The sequence below is a fragment of the Puma concolor genome, chromosome B3, assembly GCF_028749965.1.
Source record: "Puma concolor isolate L17-30 chromosome B3, mPumCon1.1.hap2, whole genome shotgun sequence".
NCBI classification, from domain to species: Eukaryota; Metazoa; Chordata; class Mammalia; order Carnivora; family Felidae; genus Puma; species Puma concolor.
In genome coordinates, this window is record NC_141672.1 from 62,152,572 (window position 1) to 62,172,789 (window position 20,218).

General features: G+C 35.2%; 1 protein-coding gene and 1 pseudogene across 6 annotated transcripts in view; both read right to left on the bottom strand.

Moving 5' to 3' along the window:
- The window catches only part of MIPOL1 (mirror-image polydactyly 1), a 346,637-nt gene that overhangs the window by 151,682 nt on the left and 174,737 nt on the right, over nucleotides 1-20,218 (bottom strand). The window lies entirely within an intron of this gene.
- Nucleotides 18,568-18,705, bottom strand: LOC147579998 (U2 spliceosomal RNA; annotated as a pseudogene).

Below are 20,218 nucleotides of genomic sequence, written 5' to 3' on the forward strand. Positions count from 1 at the left end.
GTTCCCTTGTGTACCAATATAGTCAATGCTTTCCTTTTACACCCAGTCCTTGGCAAGCACTTACGATTTTTAGCCCTGTAGTTTTGCCTTTTCTAGAATGTCACAGAAACAGAATCATATAGTAGGCAGCTTTTTGAATTCAGCTTCTTTCACTTAACTTAATGCTTTTGAGCTTTTGAGCATTACACATACCAACAGTTCATTCCTTTATATCACTGAGTATGGATGTACCACAATCTATATATCCATTCACCAGTTGATGGACATTTGGGTTGTTTCAAGTTTGGAGCAATTATTAAATTTTTTTTTTTTTAACGTTTATTTATTTTTGGGACAGAGAGAGACAGAGCATGAACGGGGTAGGGGCAGAGAGAGAGGGAGACACAGAATCGGAAACAGGCTCCAGGCTCTGAGCCATCAGCCCAGAGCCCGACGCGGGGCTCGAACTCAGGGACCGCGAGATCGTGACCTGGTTGAAGTCGGACGCCCAACCGACTGCGTCACCCAGGCACCCCATGGAGCAATTATTAATAAAGCTGCTATAAACATCAGCATATAGTCATTTTGTGCAACTATACCTTCATTTCTCTTAGGTAAGTACCAAAGAATGGAAATGCTGGGTCTTATGGTAAATGTGTATAATGTGTTTATATACTTTATATAAAATTATATACATTGTAAAGAAACTGCCAAACTTGCTGCCTAAATCGATGTAACTTTAAAGCATCTGTGTTTAACTATAATAGCAATGCCATTTGTTGAATGCCTACTATAGATTGGGGCATTGTATCAAATGCTTGAAATCTATGGTCTAGCCCCACAATCCACCTATGAGATAACTCCTATTATCCCTGGTGATAAAACTGAAGTTCATGAATATTAAGCAGCTTGCAAAACTATAATATTCTGGTATATACATTATGTAAATACATGTAAACACTTAACATATATGTTTACACATACACATATATCTGCTAAGTCAATCTATATTCTCAAGAACATATGACAGATGACAAAAAGTATTTAAGAATTTGAAAAATAATACCAACGTGTAGGTTCACAAGCACTTGGTAATTTTGTTTTTTAAAGGTTTTATTTACATTTTTTGAGAGAGAGAGAGTGTGAACAGGGGATGGTCAGAGAGAGAAGAACAGACCAATTCCAAAAAGGCTCCACACCATCAGTGCGGAGCCTGATATGCTAACTGTGAGATCATGAACTGAGCCGAAATCAAGAGCTGGATGCTTAACTGAATGAATCACCCCGGTGCCCCAGGGTTGGTTAATTTCCGTGTGTCATAGCCACACTTGCAGGGAAAAGGACAGCAGAGATGTACTATATACTCTTGAGCATGCTGCCTTTTTAAATATCACTCAAGCCTTTCCACATATAATTGCTCTTTTTGTTCTTTATTCTAATTCCTCCAAAACGACACCTAAGTTTTTCTTAAACTTCCACCCAAGTCCTGCTCAAGGTAAAAATGCAGGAAACTTGATGCTATACTTCTGCTCATTATGTGCATCATTTGCATTGAGTTTTGATCCATACAATGTTTGGATCAAGTGTACAAGACAAGGAGTCTTGTAACTGGGAGTCACGTTGTGTATTTAGTTTTGGTAATGGGACCAACTGTGAGTCAAGACTATTATTTAGTCTTTAGCTGGATCTTTTGCTTCTCAAACTGTTTCTGGTTCATCTCTCCCTAATACTAGTAACATTCTGCTGTTTACTCCACCAAAATTTACCTATACAAACATCTGTCTTGACTAAAACATGGTCTCCTAAATCCACTAATTTTACCATTATAACAAAAAGTATTTTTAAGCATATATCATCACAATTATATTTTTTAAACTCTCTAAACAAATTTTATAAACTGATCACCAAATTTCATTGAATCTAATATGCTACTGATTTTATTATTTCTTTTATTTTCCCCCTTCATTTTATTTTAGAGAGAGAGAGAATGTGTGCATGAGGGTGAAAAAGGGGCAGAGGGAGATAGACAGAATCTGATAGGGGGCTCAGTCTCATGATGGTGAGATCATGACCTGAGCTGAAGTCAAGAGTATGCTTATCCAACTGGGCCACCCTGGCACCCCTAAGATGCTGATTTTAAAACACCATAATTTTATGCAGAAAAATCATGCCAATAATACTTACAAGGCACCATGTATTGTAACAAGCATACAGCAATGTTTAAATGTGAAATTATTTTTTAAAATGTTTTATTTTTTTTTTAAGTAGGTTCTATGCCCAACGTGGGGCTTGGACTCATGACCCTGAGATCAAGTCCCTGAAGATCAAGAGTTTGATGCTCTACTGACTGAGCCAGCCAGGCGTCCCAAAATGTGAAATGATTTTTTTTTAATGTTTATTTATTTTTGAGAGACAGAGACAGACGGAGCATAAGTTGGGGAGGAGCAGACAGAGACAGAGACACAGAATCCAAAGCAAGCTCCAGGCTCTGAGCTGTCAACGCAGGGCCAGATGCGGGGCTCGAACTCACAAACCGTGAGATCATAACCTGAGTCAAAGTCAGAAGCTTAACGACTGAGCCACCCAGGCACCCCAATGTGAAATGATTTTCAACCTAATATATTTCCTTCCTCTAAAACAATAAAATTATCTCCTGAGCAATAGCAAAATATCTTTTTCTGGACGGTGGCACGTGTTTTAAGTTTTTTCGCATCTCCTCACTCCATTCACACACAATAGCCATACCTTGTCTATCATGAGTAGAATTCTCTATTAAATAAAAAGAACTGCAACATTCTTGATTCTTTCGTTTTCTGTATAGGAAAACTTGAAATTTTCATTGAAATCGCCAATGGTGTACTCCAGAATTCATATGTCCTCCATCTACCTTTGATACTTATTCCCAACATGTAAAGGGTATTGCTTAAAGCACGTGTGAGAAGCAGCTGAACTAATTCTAGGTGAAACAATGGAATCAAATCATCATCTGATAATAGTTATTGATAATAATAAAAGTTTACAAAACGATCAGTGTGTGTTTTACATCTTTAGTCTTCTCACTATACCTTTTTTCTTGGACCATTATATTTTTTTCATTCATTTCCAGTTTCATTGAGATATAATTGACATATAACATTGTATTAGTTTTAGGTGCACAACATAATGATTTGATGTATGCATATATTGCATATATTGTGAAATGGTTACCACAATAAACTTAGTTATCATCCATCAGCTCACATAGTTACACATTTTTTTTCTTGTGATGGGAACTTTTAAGATTTACTCTCTTAGCAACTTAAAATTTTTTTAATGTTTATTTGTTTTTGAGAGAGAGAAAGAGAGAGACAGAGCACAAGTGGGGGAGGAGGAGAAGGAGGGAGAGAGAGAGAGAGAGAGAGAGAGAGAGAGAGAGAGAGAGAGAGAGAGAGAATCTGAAGCAGGCTGCAGGTTCTGAGTTGTCAGCACACACCGCAATGCGGAGCTTGAACTCACAAACTGTGAGATCATGACCCGAGCAGAAGTCAGACTCTTAACCAACTGAGCCACTCAGGCATCCCTCGTAATAACTTTTAAATATGACACAGTACTATTAACTTTAGTTACCATGCTGTACATTACATTGCCAGAATTTATTTACCTTAAGTGAGTGAAAAACAAGTTGGTTAACCAATGTTAGGGTTAGTCTTAGAATTAAATGGCTCATTCTAAAACTACATTTTGAGCAATGCCATCTAAATAGAACAACAATTTATACTGTTATCATATTAGAAATGAACTGAATTGTTTTCTTGGAGTCTTATCTAGTACCTTAAAATGACAGACAAAGAAAAGACTACAGAATCCCCATCACTGAACACTATTTGTATGGATATTGTGGAGAAACCACTTTTATCTTACTTCAAAATCTTGTTATGTTTTGTTTGAATGTGTTTTTAATAGTAACAGTCTGATATAGTTAAGCCTTCCTTTGGTAACTCCAAGACCATTAATGGTAACCTGTTTTTATCAGAGAACAGAGGCATTTGATCTTATGTATGATACCTGCCAAATAAAGAAAGATACGGTACAAATTAAATCACAGAACCAAATAATTTTAGACCTGAAAAGGATCTTACTTTACAGGTGAGAAAATTTTTGTTAACATATGTTTAGGGAAACATTTGGAAATTGTCCAAGGTTTCATAGTTGGTGAGAAGGAAAGTTGGAACCAGAATAAAGTATCCAGAAAATGTTGCTTATTCTACCATTCAAGACTACATTTCAATATGGCATAATTTAATATGTATGTTAATTGTTTTAATAGAATTTTTTATAATCATGGATATATAAACTGTGTTACAGTATTAAACACATTTGTAAGGAATGTAATTAGCTATGTTCAAATAACACATCAAATTAGAAAACTGCTTAACAAGAGGACTATAGCCATCCTAGTATTTGACTTTTTAAACCTCAGAAGCAGGGTAAGAACCTATTAAAGAAAAATAACTAAAAACCTTGCAAAAAAGTATCTAAAAAAAAAAGCTACTATCAAAAGGCTAAAAATGACTGGATTTCAATTATACCTCCCCTTCATAGGAAAACGGATTTCTCACCACGTATATTACCATATGCAATGCTCTTTAAAGACTATTCCAATGAGGTAATATTATGTCCCTATGAAATGCCTTTCAGACCAAGGATGATCAGTTTCCAGACTCAAAAGCAGTCATATCTGCACTGTCTAGTGATGTATGCTCTGACATGAGGAAGGGAAGAAAACAGTTTGTAATGGAAGCAGAAGTCAAAAACATTCATAGGCAGACAATGATCCATGAGCAGTGAGCGGAGTCTGCGAAACAGAGAAGGGAGGTAAAGAGAAGTATGCCAGAAACAGAGTGCAGCACAATGACTAAGAGTAAAACTGGGTTTGGCTACCAGCAAGCTGTTCTATGACTCTGAATTAGGGCCTCTGATAAAGGTAAAATGGTAAAATGGTGGTGATAATACCCATCTCACATGACTATTAGATAATGATAAAATTAGATAATTTACCATACAATAGAGCCCTATCAAAGTGAACAAGTATGTAAGCTGTACAACAGACACTATTGAACTTTAGGTATAAAATTATTGGGGAAATAACTGAAGTCAACACAAAATAGCAGTGTACCAAGTAATAGGTCAATAAGGTGAGAAGGATTGGGCTTTAAGTACAAGTTCAAGTCATGTGGTAGTCTGCAGTATGATCATTAAAGTCCAGATATTAAATATTTTAGACTTGTAGGCCATATAGTCTCGCTTGCAACTACTCAACTGTTTTTGTAGTGTGAAAGCAGCCATAGACAATTTATAAATGAACAGGCAACACTGTGTTCCAATAAAACTTTATCTACAGAAACAGTCAGCCGGTTTAGAGGTCATAGTTTGCTGATTATGGATCTAGTGTCAGAGAGTACAGGTTTACATAGCGCCTAGAATACCTATTGTTCTATATAAGCTTTTGGTTAATGTTGTTAGATACCTGAAAAAGTGAAGAATCTGTCTAGAATGAACAAGTTTCTGAAGGCAATGAAACAAAGCATTTGAAATCCACAGTTCAACAGGTTCTTCAGGGCATATAATAATAGGAGGAAAAAAGAAGTTAATAGTGGTTCATGGCAACCATGTGCTTGCACAGTAACACTGCAGTATGGCAGGAAATCACCTTGTCTGGGAGGCATCATTTCACTTATTACATAGAAAGCAAAGCAAACAAATAAAAAACCTTGTAGCTTTGAATTGTATTTTGCTTGATGTTAATATAATTTCTAAAGCATTCTTTTTATTAGCTTTTGTATGGCATATCTTTTTTATAGCTTGTTAACTTCAATGTTTTTTATATGCCTAGGTTTAGAAGTGACTATTGTAAACAGCATATATTTTTTTTTTCCAGTCTAACAATCTTCATCTTTTAACTGGAACATTTGATCCTTTTACATTTAATGTCACCATCAATAAATTAGGGTTTCAATATGTAATCCTATGATGTTCTTTTTGTCCTGTTACTTCTCTTACTTTTTTGTATCACCTTTCTTTGCTATCTTTTGGATTGATTCTTTTATTACCATCCCATTTCCCCCTCTTTAATTTCAATGTTATACCGTCCTTTACATTCTTTGAATGGTTATCCCAGGAACTACAAGATAAAAGTTTGACTTATCAAAAACCTAATTTAATACTTCTTGACAATGAGAGGACCTAAATCCCTTTACCTCTATTTATTCCTAATTTATTTGTTACTGTTTATTCTTAATGTATTCTAATTTATCTAGATTTAAACCTCAACCAACATAATTAACTTTTTGTTTTGAGTCAATGTGCATTTAAATTTGTGACTTTTCTTTTGTGTTTTATTCTTTCCTCGTTGGAAGGTCCCTTATGGAATCATGTTCCTCTGTCTAAACAACAGCTCTTAAAGTTTACTATAAAGCAAATGACCCACTCAATTTTTAGTTGTCTGAAAATGTGTTCATTTCATGTTCTTTGAAGATATTCATGTTGAGTATATGATTCTAAATTAGGAACTATTTTCTTTCAGCACACTGAAAGCATTATTCCAATGTCTCCTGCCTTCCACTGCTCTGTTGAGAAGTCATCTGTGTCACTGTTGCTCATTTAAAAGTAATCTTTTTGGCTACTATTATGAATGTGTCTTTGATGTTAGAATTCTTCTATTTCATTATGATGTGACTAGGTATGTATTTCTTATCTTGCTGTCAAAGAATATCTTTCATCAGTTTTACAAAAATCTCAGTCATTTTCTGTTTTAACACTGCTTTTCCAGGATTGTCTGTATTCTCTCCTTTTGGGAATCCATTTAAATGTTTGTTGGACTACCTTACTCTATATTTCTTAATTTTTGTTTTGTCTACTGGTTTTGTATTAATGGGTAATTTTTCAGATGTATTCCAATTCATAAGTCTTCCAGCTCCCTAATTCTTTCTTTGGCTGTGTATATAATCTGACAATTACCTAGAGTGTCTTACTTAAAAAAATTTTTTTGAACTTGCACGTGATTCTTTTTCAGATTTGCATGGTTATTTTCTAGAAAAAGCTCTTGGTTTTATTCATGGTTGTGATTCATACTCTAGTTATAAACTTCATTGAAGCATTTTGAACAAAATATTCTATATTCTTTAGAAGACTTTGTTTAGTGAGTTTGTGTGTTTGTGAGGGTGTGTGCATGTGTTCTTTTTTGGTTCTGTCTGTTGTGACTGTCACTTGTGATGTTTTTCTTCCTCATGTACTTGATTGATCTTTGGTTGTGAGTTCATGTTTTCTTGGTAATAACTTATGGGATCTTCCTGGACTAAATTAGGAATGCCTTCCTCTGAATAGGACTTGTGCCTGTTTCATCAGGGATCCATGACAGACAATTCCTAGGTAAAGTTCAAGAAGCCTACAATAATGCCAGAGTTTCTGGATCAGCTCTTTAGCCTTGCTGATGGTCTAGAAATTGGGATCCCAACTGAAGATGAAAGTACCTCCATAGATGTTTGCCCTGGCATAGCTGTAGACCATCTGTTTGCTTACTATTGGAGAGGGGTTTGTCTCTGGTTCTACTCTCAATTTTTTGTGAAGTAAAGTCTTTTAAAGGTTTCCTTTATTTTTGTGAGTCTAGCAATGCATTAAAGTATCTTTTCCAGGACCTGCTAGGTTAACAGCAAAAGAGTCCCCACAGTATCTTCTTGCCACACTGCAGGAAGGAGAAGTGTATATTGAAATTTTAACACATACTGTACCATCAAAAATGGACCAATATGTTTTTATAATTTAATGTTTAGAATTCTTACATTTGGTATATTACTGGATTTATTTACTTTGTAATATTCCTCGCCTGCTTTTAAGCAGAAATGATTCAAAGAAGGTTTCAGGTTGCATTTTGCAAGCCCTTCTCTGAAAAGAGCCCACTGAAGGGCTGTCTACTCTAAAATACAAATACATGAAAAATAAAAATAAAATTTGGATATAGTCATCCTAACAATATTTTTCACTTTTAACATTGTTTTATGGAAGTACTAAAGATGTAAAGATTGTCTACATAAAAATTTTGATCAGATGGTTAAGAGCATCATGAAATAAACTTCCAATATCATCATTTTTAGCTCTGTATTGTGTGATATTATTATTGTTTCTTTGAATTCTTGTCTTTTTTTAAAGATTTTATTTTTAAGTAATCTCTACACCAAATGTGGGACTCAAACCCACAATTCCAAAATCAAGAGCTGCATGCATCACTAACTGAGAGAGCCAGGTGCCCCATGGCTTCCTGTCTTACAATAACAGTTTCCTTTGCTCTACAATAATATAATGTAAAAAATAAAGCTACTGGGGCACCTGGGTGGCTCAGTTGGTTAAGCAACCGACTCTTGGTTTCAGCTCAGGTCATGATCTCATGGTTTGTGAGTTTCAGCCCGTGTCAGGCTCTGCGCTGACAGTGGGAAGCCTGCTTGGGATTCTGTCTTCCTCTCTCTCAGTCCTTCCCCTGCTTGCTCTCTCTCTCAAAAATAAATAAATAAACACTAAAAAATTTTAAAACTATTTAGGGACGCCTAAATTGCTCAGGCAGTTAAGCATCAGACTTCAGCTCAGGTTATAATCTCACGGTTCCTGAGTTTGAACCCCACATGGGACTGTCTGCTGTAAGCAGAGCCTCCTTCAGATCCTTTGTCCACACCTCCCCCCACCCCCCTTCTGTCCCCAGTTCTTCTCCTGCTCCTGCATGCAAGTGCCCTCTCTCTCTCTCAAAACTAAATATATTCTTTTAAAAATTTTTTTTTTTTAACGTTTATTTATTTTTGGGACAGAGAGAGACAGAGCATGAACAGGGGAGGGGCAGAGAGAGAGGGAGACACAGAATCGGAAACAGGCTCCAGGCTCTGAGCCATCAGCCCAGAGCCTGATGCGGGGCTCGAACTCACGGACCGCGAGATCGTGACCTGGCTGAAGTCGGACACTTAACCGACTGTGCCACCCAGGCGCCCCTAAATATATTCTTTAAAAAAGAATTAAAACCATTTAAAACAATTAAAAATTTTTTTTAAATCTTTATTTATTTTTGAGAGAGAGAGAGAGAGAGAGAGACAGTGTGCAGGCAGGGAAGGGGCAGAGAGAGAAGGAGACAGAATCCAAAGCAGGCTCTAAGTTCTGAGCTGTCAGCACAGAGCCCGATGCGGGGCTTGAACTGATGAACCACGAGATCATGACCTGAGCTGAAGTTGGACACTTAACCGACTGAGCCACCCAGGTGCCCCTAAAACAATTTAATGGTCAGAATCACTACAGCAGTTAGCACAGTTCAGTTGAGTGATAAAGTGACTGTGTCCTAAACTTGTCATGTGTCTGATTGCCAATACTGCCACATATTCTAATTTAACATATAGTTATAGGTGTTTATAGTCTAACTTTTTTAAAGGGGGAAAGCATAGATAAGTAATTATCTAACTGACAAAATGTTGACAAATAGAAATTGAGACATTCTCCGTAACTGCCTTTAACAATGTGAATCCTTTAGGAAAAAAAAACCCTCTTGGTTTAAAAAAATTTTTTTTTCAACGTTTATTTATTTTTGGGACAGGGAGAGACAGAGCATGAATGGGGGAGGGTCAGAGAGAGAGGGAGACAGAGAATCGGAAACAGGCTCCAGGCTCTGAGCCATCAGCCCAGAGCCTGACGCGGGGCTCGAACTCATGGACCGCAAGATCGTGACCTGGCTGAAGTCGGACGCTTAACCGACTGTGCCACCCAGGCGCCCCATCTCTTGGTTTTTAAAATTATAAATAAAAGTTAGTGTTAGAAGCAGAATTTGAACTCAGAACTCTTGACTACCAGTTCAGCAAATAATCCTAAGTCTGTGCATTAACTACGTTGCCAACCTCTTCAACTTGAAACATGCCATTATATCCTATTGTGATGACTCCAGAAATGACACAGTTTACTCCAGTTATTAGCTCTTTTTCCATTCACTATCATTTATTGGGAAAACTTCTTTGTATTTTTATTTTTAGTGTATGATAGAATTTACTTTTTAAGACAAATCATTTAACACATTTGTCTGGAACTATTTCTTTGTCCATGGATTCAGACTGTGGAGGCTTTATCTTTTCTGTTGAATGAACTCTATCTCAGAAGATATTACCTTGAACTAAGATTTGTTTCTAGGGGCGCCTGGGTGGCGCAGTCGGTTCAGCGTCCGACTTCAGCCAGGTCACGATCTCGCGGTCCGTGAGTTCGAGCCCCGCGTCAGGCTCTGGGCTGATGGCTCAGAGCCTGGAGCCTGTTTCCGATTCTGTGTCTCCCTCTCTCTCTGCCCCTCCCCCGTTCATGCTCTGTCTCTCTCTGTCCCAAAAATAAATAAAAAACGTTGAAAAAAAAATTAAAAAAAAAAAAAAAGATTTGTTTCTAGTTAGATCCATTGAGATGTCTAGTCTCTGAGACTTGTTGACTACACCTCTGAAAGTCATTTATACTAATATATGTGAAACCACTGATCACTTCACTGGCTTCACTAATAATCTGTCCACCATTTAATGAGATTTGCCTCTTTTAACATTTAGAAAACAGGTTAATCATGTCATATTTATCATCTAGAGAGAATCCCTATTAAATTATTGAATTTCTGTCTACCACACTACTTATTCCTGAGATCATTTCCTCAGGAAAAAAGTTACATGCAAGAAAACACTTAAAGCATCAGCTGGAATGTGAGTTTCCCCAAAAAGTTCATTCTCCTTTCTCATGGCATGATACATTCCTTTCACTAAGCTTGCTTTCTCTTGTACTACCTAAGAACATGAGCACACAGAGAAAATTAAATTCTTATTTAAACCGAAGAAGCAAACATTTCCCAAAATGACAATATTCTCCTCCTTTCCACTTAAGTCGTAAACATTTCTCTACATGCCAGTGCCCTCCTGTTTAGTTAGAATTTTAGTCAGCAGTATTTTGTTTATTTGTTCAGGATCATGTATTTTTTTTTTTTACATCTATAATATACTTCATCACCTGAACACCTGCTGAACTAAACTTGTCTTGCCAGCAAAAAAATTTTGAAATTATGCAATCTGCAATTCAGTCCATGGCAAGCACTTGGGTAGAATTTCTATACCTTTCAACATACCTAACAACAATTAAAGAACTGCCTGCATAGAAATATTGCCAACTGAGAAGTGAAGCGAGATTAATCAAGTGAACCTGACTAACATTTTAGCTAAGGACTTTTCAGATACTCCCATTAAATAAGTGCCATAATCATTGTCTATCAAATTAACTTTGACATTAATCTAAAATTTTATGGATGTATTAAAAGGAAATTGGTATGATTATATGATCTTTAATTAATAAAAATAAATTTTTCATTCATCAAGTTTTCCTATATAGGCTACAAAGGAAATGTAAAAGACTATGGAAAGGTCATGATAACTGGAAAACAAACATATTCTTGAAGAAAGGAACACATTTTAATAAGGTGTATTTTAAATGGAAATTTTTATAGGAGACAAACATATTTAAACATGTCAGAATCACTACAGCAGTTAGCACAGTTCAGTTGAGTGATAAAGTGACTGTGTCCTAAACTTGTCATGTGTCTGATTGCCAATACTGCCACATATTCTAATTTAACATATAGTTATAGGTGTTTATAGTCTAACTTTTTTAAAGGGAGAAAGCATAGATAAGTAATTATCTAACTGACAAAATGCTGACAAATAGAAATTGAGACATTCTCCATAACTGCCTTTAACAATGTGAATCCTTTAACAATGTAAATGTTAATATATAACTAGCAAAAGTTGTAACTATAAAAAACATAAATATAAAACTTTATAACCAAGGCTACATGAAAGATATTTTTACTGAAATAGTTCATAACTAAATAAGAGTACTAAAAGAAATCAAATAAAAGAAATGTCAATTTATAAATCTCTAATCTGTGAGACCATTTTACTAAGGTTTCTATGACTAGCCCAGTAAATTTCCTGTTCATTTATTATAAAAATCAATAAGAAATAATTGAAGTTACCTGAATTAAAGAAAAATTTTTAAAAAGATCAAAATACAGTTTAAAGAAAAACAGACCAAGAAAGATTTCATATATAAATTAAAGGTTTTCTAAAATACCTTAAGTTGACATACAGACATTAAGAAAAACAACTATAAGTTTTTAGGGTTTTTTTTTCCCCAGTTTTTAGTTTTCAACCAAAGGAAGAAAAACTGCTAAGCCAAAGGAAGAAGGAGTGACTTAATTTCTGGTAACCAATATATGTAATAATTAAAACAAAATATCTGTGTATGAATGTGGAATTATTTAGGAGTTGTGTCTAAGCATGTGAAAAGCATAAGAAAAGAGAATTCCCTGTTTCCTTTTGGATGCTGCAGACAACAGCAACACAGCCTAGGGCACACTGCTGCGGATTTTAACTGTTGTATGGAACTACTCAAAATGCTTTTGATCCATTTTATCTTGCAAGTTAGCAAAGAAATGTTGCAATAAGAAACACCAACAAAGATCTGAAAAAGTTAAGCTCTGGATTACCATATTGTGTTCTCCTGCCATTCAATGCTTCATACAAAGGCAGTGGTGTTCAAAGTAAGAAAAAAAGTGGAGGGAGAAAGAAAAAAGAGAAACTGGTCTCAGAAAGTGCAAAGCACAAAGTAAATAATATTCTTCTACATCCCTTCTTTTTCACAGATTGGACGTTAAAAGAGTTGCAGCAATTAGGCTTTTGTTAATTACCAGCTGTTGAAACAGATGTGTTGACTATCCTTATTAGTCAACAGCTGGGTGAGGAGAACAATTGATGCTCCCTAAAACCAACAGCCAGCTGCTCTGCAGTAATTATCTCCAATTAATAATACAGGTGATAAAGGCAAAAAGCTCCTCTCCCTCTGTTTCAATCTCTTTGGCAGTTTCAATAACTATGGCTTTATCATTACACAGTAATAGAGAATACATTTATTACAACAAGTAAGGTTGTATATTAGAGTTGCATTAACTCTATGGTAGTTTCCATTATGCAATTTCTGAAAAAGGAATCAGAGAAGTACTAAAAGTAGAAGCAGACATTCTGTAGGCTTTTATTTATCATATTTCAAATGTCACTGCCAACTTACTTCTCTAGTACTAACAATAATAGCTAAGCACTTAAGTTCTTTGAAAAAGAGAAGCATAACTAAAATCTGTTCTTTTTGATTTCCAGGTGTTTTCGCTGATCATGTTTTATATTCAGTTCACTGAAGCAATATATTTCCTCTCGGTATGCCTAAATATCAGTGTCTTGTTCCCTAGCTTACATTTCCTAGGTGACTGGTAGAAGCAATTTTACCAAACCCAAAAAGAATTTCATAGCAGTAAATATTATTTTATGTATACAAAGAGATCAGCAAAGTAAACAAGCAGGAAAACAAAAAATAAAACCACATTTTATTTTAGGCAGCATTTTCTGATACATAATATTCAAGTTCCTAATTACAATGATGTTAAAAAAGAAATATCACAATGGAGCGTCATAATAAAACAGCAATAATTACATGTATAAAAATTGCTTTTGCTATTTTCTATTGTTATATGTTCATATTAAAATTACACTTAAAAGAAATGTAAAACAAGGATTTAAACAAGCCAGGCATCCATCTCTGTGCTACAAAAGAGGTATCTACAAGAATTTACAACCATATCTATTCACTAATTAGAGAACACTTAAAGACACTGCCTTTCTGAAAACAAGGATTAGAGCTGGATGAATACACCCCTTTCACAAACCTTCCTCATGTCTCTGTTGGGTCATCATAAGCAGCTTGTTCTCCCAGCATTGAATAGAAAAGCCTACCGATTATCAGTTCTGAACGCCTCAGTTAGGCATCAGGACAATTAATAGGGACAGAAACTTTAAACAACATGTAAATAAATCATTTCACCAAAAGAGGTTGTAATAAAAAAAAAATAATTAACAAAAGCAAACTTTCTAAATCAATATTGTTTAGATTGCCTCTTGGGCACTATGCTCTCTGAAATGAAAAATCGAAAGCTAGAAAACTACCACATTCTATGAAATTATGTCTCCCAAAATAGGAAATTTCAACATTTATATAATTACAAACAAGAGAGATAAGCAGATTACCAAAAAAGTTATGCATTTCTATGAAACCAACTTCCCATGAGAATCTGTAACATTTAAAATTCTATAATTTCTAAGGAATCTCCTGATATACAGAAGCTAGCAAAATATGTAAACAGAGGAACAAACTATTAGCTTTTATGTTTGAAAATTTATATTAGGCCATAGAGTTTATTCTGTGATTTCTCAATTCTAAGAGGAGACCTAATTTCTCAGCATAGTAGCAATAAAAGCAAATCACTTCTACCCTGATATTGGAACAGTCTTTTCCCTGAGCACTACTCGGGAATACTAGAAAGTCACACACAAAAAATGGAATAGCAGCTGATCATGCTTTTCTCTTCAATGTGGAAAGGAAAAGGTGTGGTTACCATCTAACAAGCCCATCCTGTTTTGTTAACCATGCAAAGCAGCCATGGCTACTACTGAAGCAAGGGGGCTGTCCTCTCACTATAGCTTAGGTGACCTTTCAACAGTGGATGCTTGAGAAATCTCATTTTCACACCAATTTCAAAACATTTCAATTTAAGAGTTTTACTGTATAATTTGGTTACCTGGGATAAACGCTTGCATTTTCTCATCAATTAACCTATATTTAACACGCCTGTCCTACTTTGCTCATTGGCAGACTCCTTAACTTCCTCTCTGTTAAGTCTTTCACATCTTCCCCCAAAGACCATTCTTTTTCCTATGCTTCACTTCATCTTGTTTATGTATCTATAGCATTCATCTAATTACATTTGTATTTTTTTGTATATTTATTTCCCTAGTAGATGATAAATTTCTTTTCCTTTTTGTATTCTCCTTTTGTATTCTTATATAGTATATAAGGTTTCATTAAACATTTTCAGTGAATAAATATAAATGTTTAAAAATAACAGATGTCTGTGGTTATTGTTGAAAAAGTAAATTTTTATAAGTACCTGTATAGTTCCTATCATACAAATATTATTTATTTAATCTAGGTTGACTCACCATGTATATCCATGAATAGGAAAATCTATCCTTTTAGCCAAAATAATCCACTTGGCTTTACTGATTCTCATATTCAAGACACTAATTCCAATTTATATCACCTCATAATTGGGGCGCCTAGGTGGCTCAGTTGGTTAAGTATCTGACTTCAGCTCAAGTCATGACCTCCAGGTCCAGGAGTTCAAGCCCCGCATCAGGCTCTCAAGCCCTGCATCAAGCTCTGTGCTGACAGCTCAGAGCCTGGAGCCTGCTTCGAATTCTGTGTCTCCCTCTTTCTGCCCCTCCCCCACTCACACACTGTCTTTCTCTCTCTCAAATATAAACATTCAAAAAATTAAAAAAAAAAGAGACCATCTGTGGTTATTGTTTTAAAAGTAAATTTTTATTAGTATTTGTATAGGTCAAATCCTTCCTCAAAGCATCACAATTAAAATTATCTAATCACTGCTTTAAAATTATTTATGAATTAGGGGCGCCTGGGTGGCTCAGCTGGTTAAGCATCTGACTTGGGCTCAGCTCATGATCTCACTGTTCGCGAGTTCAAGCTCCACGTCAGGCTCTGTGCTGACAGCTCAGAGCCTGGAATCTGCTTCAGATTCTGTCCCTGTCTCTCTGCCCCTTCACCCCCCCACCCTTAAATATAAAATAAAACATAAAAAAAAATTTTTTTAAGTTCTTTATAAATTTTAAGGTATACTGGATTCCACTGATTCTTATGCCTGGTATTTCCCTCTTTTGAGATCTGTTTTACTTTTTTTTGGCTATAATAATTCTTCAAGTAATCTCCCAGAATGTATAAATAGGTACTTTCTCAGCTATACTTGTCAAAAAGCAAAAGTCTTTGTTTTGCCCTCTTGTATAAATGTTATTTTGGCTAGATACAGGGTCTTTAAATTGCAGTATTTTCCTGGAAGATTTATAAACATAGTTGCATTATACTACCTTCCAGTACTGCAATGAGAAACTGAATGGCAGTATGATGCTCTTTCCTTTTCAAATAATCAACTTTATACTAAAAAAGGTGCAATGTTTTCTCTTTATCATTAGATTATTTTACCTAGAAATGTCTATGTATTTAATATATGTGTGTGTGTGTATATACATATGTGTGTGTGTATATATATATATATATATATATTTACATATGTAAACATGTAGTTTTAGAAATTTATTCCCTCCAGTCCTTGTTATATTTTTTTTATTTTGGTAACTTGAGTTTTTTTTCAGTTCAAGTTAGTTTTCTTTTAAATTTTTTCTTTGAAGGTGGTTTCTCTTTCACCTACTTCTTTCACTTCTACAGTTACTCTTGTTTTCACATACTAAGTTTTCTTTGTCTATCATTTCACTCCATTTCTTCGTATTTTTGCTTAGTGTTTCTCTCTTTATTTTTCCCAGATCACTAGATGTTTGTCCTGACCACTGTTATTCAAATCACCTTCTATATATTTTTTAAATGTTGGTCTATTTTGATCACCCTTTCAAAACATCTCCTTGACTCTTCATAAGAAGTCTTATTTCAATTAAAATATTTTCTACTCGCAATAAAATAGCCTCAATTGGACCCAGTTGTATGGTAGAGTGTGGCCTTTGAAAGCAACCAAACTCTCTGAGTTACACAAGGAGTCTCGAGCCTGTTCATATCAGTTGGTATGGATTCCTTTAGCACATTTAAAAACTGGCATATTTGGACAGTGGTGATAAGCAAGAGCGAGTAATACGTAGTTTCTTCATTGGGCAGATCTGCATGTTTCTCTTAGAGCACATCATTAACTGGACAGAGAGATCTTCTGAAGGTAAGAGGACCTACTAGAGCTCAGGTAGTCAGGGCAAAAACAGCCTTTATCTCATCATTTCTTTCCCTATTATTCATTCAAAATTTTCAAAGTTGTATTTGTTTTCTTTTTATACAAGTGGCATATAGTCCTCCTTCTAAATCATAATATTGACTCTATAGGGAGTTAGTATTGGTTCTGCAGTGTTTGCTGTCCTCATCAGTGTATACCAAGTATAATCTTTGTTTCACTTTCAATAGCCCACTCTACTTTTACATCAGTTTCCCATGGCTCACCACCCATTTTGTGAAACTCCTCCCTGGATGTAATAATGTTCCAGTTTTTGACAATGAGTACAGAAGTTGGGGGAAAGCACAAATTCATATAATAGTCCAAAAATAGGGCTAAAGCAACACTGGTTTTAGTATCTGATGGATATAGCATAGATGACTTGCCTCCTGAAGTTTCTAGTTTTTCCCCTGCCCACTAATGTTAGCAACCATGATTTGTGCTTCACAATCATGTACTATCCAACACTGCATTACTCATAGTACAGTGACAAGTTCAACATAAGTACGTGGTCACTGTTCAAGTTATCAGTTCATCTTTGACTTTTTCTGTGCGTTAACAGTTGCGCTTTGAATCAACATGGTGCTAGCTTAATGTTTAGCATTGTAAATATTATGACCATGTTTTCTAAGAGTTCAGATAATGAAAATGAGAATGATGACAATACCAATGCCAGAATGACCCACACATCACCAAAAATGAGGGCTTAATGGAAGGACACATACAACTTGATTAGGGAGATAAATAATCAAAACAGAACATATTGCAAAATATGGAGAGAAGAATTTGGGGTTGGGAATGCGAGAGAGGAGATATGAAAGTACATATAGAAACTGAATCTCCCAACTCTCAATGAAATAAAAAAGTGTTTCCAAATTAACCAAAAGAGTATGTATGTATCTATGTATGTCTGCATTTTTATCTCCCGAAATTACATCAATAATAGTAGCTGTTGAATTATCCTGGGTTTACCACACAGAACACATATTACTGTATTGTTTCCTTGACTGTTCTATGAAACTGAGTATATTTATACATCTTGTCTCACAGGTTGTAAATAAAATGTCTTATGGAAAAACACAAAAGAAAATTTTCTTTTTCTTTTTTATTTTTATTTTAGAGAGAGCAAGAGAGAGAGCATGACAGAGTGGGCATGCACGTACATGAGCGGGGGAGAGGCAGAGGGAGAGAGAGAATCTTAAGCAGGTTTCATACTCAGTGCAGAGCCCGATGTGGGGCTCAATCCCACAACCCTGGGATCATAACCTGAGCTGAAATCAAGAGTTGGATGCTCAACCCAGGTGCCCAAGAAATTTATGATAGGAGATATACTGGCCCCTTACATTGTAAAGCCGATTCTGTTAGCATTTAATAGCAATCATGCTTTCTAATAAATGATGTGAGCACTTAGTATAAGTGCTATAATAAGTGTATAATAATAGTGTAAGTGCTATTATAAGTGTATAATAAATGATGTGAGCACTTAGTAACATTCATACCTCTAACATTCATGTATATCACGTGATATGCCAAATTACAGCAGCGAAAATCATTCCCTGTATCTTTTAGGTACTTGGATTTGTAAATTGGGTTTACAAATTCTTCTTGATTTCTATGAGAGTTTAAATTGTAGAAAATATAAAATAGATTGTTGATATCTTGTCCAAATGTAAACTAGATTTTTCTCAGTTTTAGCTGGATATTGGACAGTGCAAATGTAAATTTGTATAGTTTTACACTTGATCTTAGCCAAAAGGCCGAGAAGCGATGTAAATTTGTATAGTTTTCATTTAATCTACAAACTTGTTATCAAAAAGAAAAAAAAAGAAAGGATCTCACCTGCTAAATATCCTACACACCTTACATACAACACTTCTAGAAAGGAGTGTGATTTGCTTACCAATGATATTGAGGCTTTTATAATGAAAGTGTTCACTTTTAAAGGTTTCTCAAAACATGCAAAATTATTTAATGAGATTTTTTACTTCATAGAAATGGAGGTAGAGGCCCCTTTAGATATGTGTCAATGATGGCTACCATTGTTGCTGGCCATAGAAAAGGTATTAAAATGTTGGCCTGTCATAAAATTATATTTTCAAAGCACAGGACAACAAGAATGTCCTTCTTTAATCTGGAAACACATTGAGGATAAGAAATTTATATGCTTTTCTATAAAATTTAATGATCTCTGAAAAAGCCATTCTAGGAAGAATGCACAACCTGAATTGGTGTTATGTGTCCATTATGACAAATATGCCCACAGACAAAGAAAAAAAATAGGGGAGGAAATAAGACTATGCTAGAACTAAAAAACAGTCACCAGAACAAAGCAATATATTTGTTTCCTAGGGCTGCTGGAACAAATTATCACAGATTGGGTGGCTTAACACAATAAGAATTTGTTGTCTCACAGTTCTGGAAGCCAGAAATCCAAAATCAAGGTGTCAGCAGGGTGAGTTCCTTCTGGAGACTCTGAGAGAAAATCTGTTTCATTCCTTTCTCCTGGTTTCTGGTGGTTGCCAGCAATCCTTGGCATTCTTTGGCTTACATATACATCACTCCAGTCTCTGCCTCTGTCATGACATGGTTTTCTTTCTGGTGTTTTTTGAGCCTGTGTCCAAATTTTCCTCTTCTTACAGGGACACCAGTCATTGGATTCGGGTCCACCTTCATGCAGTATGGCCTCATTTTAACTTCATTACATTTGTGAAGATCTGTATTCCATATAAAGTCATGTTCGTAGGCACCAGACATTGGGACTTAAGCATACCTTTCTAGAGGGACACAATTCTACCTCCTACCAGCAGACAAGTTAAACAGGATTTTCTCAATTCTGTTAGTAAACTATAACTTATTTGGAATCCAATTTTGGCATCACAAGTTGAAATTACTTTGGTGTCCAACTGATCATGCAAAATTTTTCATTAAAGTTCAATATCCATTTGTGATAAAAACTCTACAGAATGTCTTCATGATAAAGGGTATCTACAAAGAATTTTATCTAATAACATACTTAAAGGTGAAAGACTGAATGCTTTCCCCTAAGATTGAGAACAAAGCAATGATGTCTGCCTTCACTACTTTTATTCAGCATAATGCTGTAAGTCCCAGCCAGCACAAAAAAGAAAGGGAAAGAAAAGGCATACACATGTGAAAGGAAGTAGCAAAAATGTCCTTATTTGTAGATGACATTAAATAATTAAGTGTAAATCTAAAAAAAAAAAACAAAAAACCACAAAACATGTACAGGATCTGTATGCTCAAAATTACAAAGGTAATTAA